Below are 6,565 nucleotides of genomic sequence, written 5' to 3'. Positions count from 1 at the left end.
GCCGCTGGACAAACAAACTCGCTCCCGGTGCTGGAAGCGGGGTGGGGGAGGCAGCGGCGGAACCGGAGGGAAGGGGTAGGCCGCCTGGCCCCTGGGCCGCTGCGCGCCGCCAGCTCTGAGGCCGGAGGAACCCAGGACTGCTGGGCGGCGCTGGCCTCCCAGAGAGTGGTGGTCGGGGACCCGGCTCAGCGTTCCGTCTCAGGAAGCGAGGGCTGGGCAGGGAGAGAAGCGGATCGTGCGGTGGCAGCCAGGGGCCCAAGGGCGACAGGAGTGCGCGGAAAAGATGGAGAAACGAGTGGAGGGCGGAGGAGAGAGGGAGAAGTGAGGGAAGAAAAAGTGCACCGGGGGGGAGGGGCTGTCGGGGTGGGGGCGGGAGAAGAGCCGTTACCGAGAGGAAAAGGAAGAGCGATGGAGGAACAAGCGAAGGGAGGCGCGAGGGGCCGGGAGAAGAAGAATTGGAGAAGAGTCAAGGAGAGGGATGGGAGGTGACCGGAATGAGAACGAGAGGGCGGCGGGGCGGGCAGGAGGCGCCCCTGCCTCCGCCTCGCCCCGCCGCGCTCCCGCCCTAGCGCTCTCTCCAGCCGCCCGCACTCACTTTGTCACAATTACGGGGCCGTCACTCGGCCCGGATTGTTTTCCCCAAATTGTTGTTCTATAAACTGGCGCGGGGTGGGGAGTGGGGGATTTGACAAGCCGAAGCGGGAGGGGAAGGTCTGAACTGCGGTGGGGGACGTGGCGTAGTCTCTACCCACCAGCTGACCCGGGGCGGACAGGTGAATCCAGAGACCCACGCGGGAACTCTGGTCGGTGCTCCAGACTCGCTGCCGGCCCCGCTTTTAACCTTCCTGGCCCTTCTCAGCCTCGGCTGCCTCGGTTTCCCCAAAAGAGAACTGTGAAGATTGGAGGGCAGGGGCCGCCAAGGCCGTTGTAGGTGGGGCCCAAACTTCCCTGCTCACCGATTCTCTTTTGTTCTTGATACCCGGGTCACAGCGGGAAGGGGTCTATCCCAGCTAGCGGTCCCCAGAGCCCCCTCGGATGCCTGCTCGCTCCCGCTGGAGGGCCAGACTCCCACCCCCCACAGGTCTAGGCCACCCCTTGCCCCACCCGCGCCCTCCAGTCGCTCGGTGCCCCCACGCCACCTTGTCCCTCAATTGCGCAAACATCTGTTGCGCGCCCACTGTGAGCCAGAGCCGCGCCAGCCTTCCTCCCCCCCCCCCCCCCGCACCTCTCCCCTGCCACCCGCCCCTGCCGGCCCGCCCGGCCTGTCGGCTTCGTGACAGCCGCCGCCGAAGCCCAGGCCCCGCGGGAGCGGCCTGAGAGGAGCCGCCGCATGGCTGGCTCCGACACCGGCCTCCCCTGCGGCTCCAGGGGCAACGGAGGGTGGCGGCCGCTGAAGCGAGACCGGAGCCGGCCCGCAGAGTTGGCAGAGCTGGGCCGGGGAGGGGGGAGAACCCCTGGGCGGATCTGTCTCCCGGTCTCTGAGGCCTGTCGGTCTCCTCATTCCATTGCCTTAGGGTCGGCCTGGGCCGGGACCCCGCCTGGCTCCGCGCGCCTGGGACGCGGTTGGCTCCGGTGCCCCCTCCCCCAGTACGGGTGATTTACACGCGGGCTCCGTGCAGCGGCCGCTTCCCAATCAGGAATATCGACCCCGGGCGGGGCCCCCGGGCCGCATCGATCCCTCTAAGGCTCGGGATTTAAAAATGTCAAATTTGCCTTTTCCAGGCGGGCGGAGGGGTTGGAGGGGGGAGGCTGGAGGACGGCGGCTGCGGGGGTGGGGGCGGACAGCGGGGCATCGACCAGGTGCTTGTGCCCTGAATGAGAAGCGACCCGGTCGTGGCCATCCTTGGGTTGCAGTCGCCTCTAGATGGGGGCAAGAAGGAAGCCCTGCTCCTTTTCCCATTCCCATGGGCCGCACCGTTGCATTGGCGTATTCCCAAACGGAGAAGCCACAGAGGAACAAAGACATACCCCAAAATGTAGGGAGAGAAATTTGGAGGAGATCCCTAAACATGGACACAGGGAGAGGTGCAGAGAGAAAGATCTAGAGGCTCCAAGAGATACCCTAGCAATGAAGAAGAGCAAGGCAAAGGGCAGGTGGCTGAAAGACACATTGAACAAAACAGGAAACCAGAGATCCAGAATCACCCCCAACTCCGCCCTATAGACTCAGGAGATTCAGGACTGGGAAAGAAGTCAGGCTTAACCTTTTGGTGTGTTTGAGAGTGGGGGAGGACAAAGCCAGGAGAAGAAAGAGATTTATTAGAGAGAGGAATCAGACTAGAATTAGCATTATTCTCCCAAGGTGTCAACTAGTAACTAGACCTGAGGTCCAAAAGATAAGGGTCCCAGGGGCCACTAGCCCAGGCCCCAAAGAGGTAGGCTCTCTTGGAGGTCTGATGGTCTGACCCCTGCCTGAGATCCACCTCCTCCTCTCTGACCACCACCAGCCCGGGGAGGTAAGATGTGTTGGAGATCACATCCTATGTGATGAAGACTGTGTATATGTAGGGGTGTGGACCTACTAGAGGAACTAGAGAAAACTCCAGTAACCGCTTCCTTCCCCAGGACTCAGCAACTGGGTCTCCAGGCTTTGGAAAAAGCATCCTTTACTTTCAGGGAGGTTGGGGAAGGGGTGATGTTTGGGGTGGAGATGACGGAAAGGAGCACTTGTCCAGACCAGCATCCTCATGGTTAACATCTATCCCCCCACCCCAGCAGCGTACCTCAGCTGTCACTGTGCACACTGCCATTTCCTACAGAACGGGAGAGAGAGCTGACAGCAAGTGGGGGGGGGGCAGCACAGAAACGGAGGGAGAGGCTGCAGCTGATCCTCAGACACACACAACACACACCACCACTGACAAAATCAGGTCGACACATTCCTAAAACTGACCCACACTGTCACTGACTTCCACGTGTGATTCACACTCCTCAATCCCTGTCACACACACCACCTCTGTGTGCACAGACATGCACAGTTCCTCCCAGGTCAGCCTCAAGCGCCCAGTCCTAAGGCCTGGCTACGCACTTTCTTGACGTTAGACCTTAAATCAAGACCCAGGGAGAGGGCTTAGGTTTCTGCCCCCGCTCCCCAAATTCTACAAGCAGAGCCAGCTCCAACGGCTGAGAGGCCAAGCTCAAGGAAGTCAAGTACCAGGGTGGAGGCAAAAAACCGGGAGCTGACCGGTTGGTGGGGCTATTAAACACCTCCCTTACTCTCCCTCCTGCCACTGGCCTCTTTCTGGGCACGTCCACTCGCTGTTCGCCCGGCCCGCCGTCCGCCTGTCAGTCGAGTAATGAATGCGCGCTCCGGGCCCCGGGCCCCCCCGGAGTCGTTCATCACTGCCAGCCACCGCCCACCTCTCTGCCGCCCGCCGGGAGGGTTAAGCGGCCCAGGCGGCGAGAGCCCCTCTCCCCGCACCTCGACCACTAATTGTCAGATTGAGATGTTGATTTGTCAGCTGGGAGCTAGCGCCAAAGAATCCGCAGTTAAACCCGGACTCCTTGAACTTCCTCTCGGCTGCGTGCGGGTTCGCCTAGCCTTGGAGCTTTTTTGGATTTGATGTGGGTGGGTTGGATTTCACTTAAGAGATGGGAAATTGGAGCGCAGTATCACTCTATTCCGATAGGAGGCGCACCAGGCTACAGACCCTCAGTTTCCCTAGGAAAGCTCGTCTTGGGCGCAGTTTCACTTGCACAGACCGGAGGCCTTTAGGGCTTCGTCCCCCAGTCTCCCAGCAGGGGGCGCCTGGCCCACCACCCTCTTCTCTGCAGCTAGATCCCTGCTTCCGCACTGGAAGCCCCCAATGCAGCGGTCCCCCAGCCCTCCTTCAGGTCACGCCCGGGGCCATATTCTGCCCTCTCTCTTCAGCAGGTGCCTCCGGACTCCCTCAGCCCTCGGTTCTCCCGCAGGAGGCGCCCCTGTTGCAGGTCCGCCCTAGCCTTGCCCTAGGCGCCTAGGCTGTAGTCCCACCCCCGCCCTCTCCCCAGCCCGGGCCCCGGAGCTCCCCGGGCGGCCGGCTGAGTGACGGGCGGCCGGTGATTATGCGGAGGGGGGAGCGGGGTGCGCCGCGGGCGGCAGCGCTGACCCTTCACATTTCCGATCCGCCGGGACCCTCATCCATCCGAAGCTGCTCTTTGTCTGGCCGCCTAATTGCCGGCGGACAGGATGGATGGCGGGACCGACAGCCGCGGAATCCCTAATAAAGGCCGCGGCCGCCGGGGAGGGAGCGCGGGAAGGAGGGGGAGCAAGAAGGAAGGGATGGAAGGAGGTGGGAGGAAGCACCGGCCGGCGGCCGCCGACTCAGAGCCGCTGCGCGCGCCGCACGCTGTAGCCAGGCCCGCCTAGGGTGCAGGACCAGGTGTCCCTGGTGGACCCGGGTCCGGGCGCGGCGGACATGGGGCTTGTTAAGTCTCCTGCTTGTTGGAGAAGAGGAAAGAGCCGCGAGGAAAAAGAGCATCCTAGGGCCGACCCCGCTTAGCCTTGCCCTCGAGGCTTCGAGCTCGGCGCTGCCTCCTGGGCTCCCGGCTCTCGCCAGCTGGCGCCCCTCCCTCGGCCCCCCGCACACCCCCTCCTCTGCTCACCTGTCGGTCTCCCAGCGCGGATCCAATATCCCGGCGGAGAAATGAGGGGTCTGACAGCTGTCTGTGCGGCCGCTCGCCACATTTCATTAACTGGAGGCTGGAGCGGGCGGATGGTGGGGGCGGGGAGGGGGCAAAAGGAGGCGGAGAGGGAGGCTAGGGCGAGGAGACGCACCTGGCCAGGGGTCAAGGGCTGCGGAAGTAAGTCAGCAACGCGATCTTGCCTGACAAACACCTTGGAAACAGCCTCTGCCCCCTCCCCGTGGGAGCCAGGAGCCTGTCCTCAGCCCAGTGGGCGCTAGCGCCGCCCTTTGAACCCTAGGCTGAATGGAGCTGCGGTGCTGGGAGGAGCGGCAGCCCTAGGCCCGGTGGCGCATTGGCCCTCTCGCCCCGCGGCTGAGGCCTGCCGACCCTCCGCGCAATGGGGCCAAGTGTGAGTGGGACCTTGGACCGAGACTGTTTTCCCACCGGTGGTGGGAGAAGGAGAGGGCTCTGAGTGCCACCCGTCTGCCCCGGCCTGCTTTCCTCCCTTTCGCTTCTTGAAAACAATTTTCCTCCGATTCGTTTCGTTTCCTTCTCCATCCCCATTCTCTGCCCACTCCTCTTCCTTCTGAACAGCTCCTATCAGCGGCGAACTTCGCCCGACCGTTAGCTAACAATTGAGCACCTGCTGTGTGTCAGGCTCCACAGCCCTGGGGTGGGGGACCAGCGACGCTGAATCAAGGCCCTGCCCTGTTGGCCTCACACACATAGATCTCCTCCAAGACCCGTTCAAATCTCGAGCCTTGCTCCTGCCCAGCTTCTCTCCCCTTCCACTGTCTTCATCTTCACCTGTCTCCTCCAGGGCACTGAGATCAGAACTCTAGTTCTAGGCCTGCCGCTTACAGGGTGGTACAGGACAAGCCACTGCTCCTTTCCGGGCCGCTTCCTCATCTGTAAAAATGGAGACGATATATTCACCTCTCAGGGGTGCTGTGAGGATTCAGTAAGAACTTGCATTAAAAAGCCCTAGAGTATAGCAAACACTCAATTATATGATTTCCCTTTCCATGTTATCCCCTGTCCTCTCAGGCGGGCAAAGTTCCTTTCTCTTCATACCAGGGGTCTGGTACCAGGCAGCCCAGGCTGTTTCCAGTTCTGTGCGTTCTTACATGTGGAAGCTGGAAGCCAGTGTGTGTGAGAGGGTGAGGGCCACACTATGTATTACCCCAAAAAGTGAGGAAGGAGAGAGTGCAAGCAAACAAAAGTGCTTTCTTAGATCAGAATGTGACATCAGCCATCTGGTTTCTCTCCTCTTACAAATGAGTAAACTGAGGCTTGTGGAGGTTCCCCTGCTAGTGACAGGGACAGGTCACACTGCTAGGATCTTTCCTCCCAGGAGCCCTCTATTGCTCATCTCCTCACTCCTCTTCCTCCCTTGAGGGGGTCTGGGTCAGTGACAAGGAGTGTGGGAGAAGGAACAAAAAGAGAGAAGCTTTAAGGAGCCAGGACCTTTCCACTAGACTTCATAAAATTTTAACACAAAAACTTCGTCAGAGTAGAAAGCATATATCACATGCAAATCATATGCTAATCACATGCTAATCCAAAGTCTGGTCCTCAGAACTCTGACACACACCTGGCTGTAAGCTCTGGGGGAAATTCTTGGGAGACCCCTGGGTTCCGGGACAAGACAAACAAGAGATGTGTTCCATTTAGGCTCAGGTTATGGAGTTAGGATTCATTTCAGGATTGGAGAGGAGTCAAGTGTATAATTTGGGATTAGGATCAGGGTTAGTGCAGAGTCACGGGTGGAGGTTAAGGTAGGATTCAGATTGGGCTGTGCTTTTATTTTACTTTTTTTTTTTTTAAGTAAGTTCTATGCCCAAAGGGGGGGAACTTGAACTCACATTTCCAAGATCAAGAGTCCCATGCTCCTCCGACTGAGCCAGCCAGGCACCCCGGGCTGTGCTTTTAAAGAGGTGAGTATAGGGGACTCTTTAAA

The sequence above is a fragment of the Ursus arctos genome, unplaced genomic scaffold (assembly GCF_023065955.2).
Source record: "Ursus arctos isolate Adak ecotype North America unplaced genomic scaffold, UrsArc2.0 scaffold_26, whole genome shotgun sequence".
Classification (NCBI taxonomy): Eukaryota; Metazoa; Chordata; class Mammalia; order Carnivora; family Ursidae; genus Ursus; species Ursus arctos.
The sequence above is the reverse complement of the archived record's forward strand: the minus strand, read 5'-3'. Positions refer to the sequence as shown.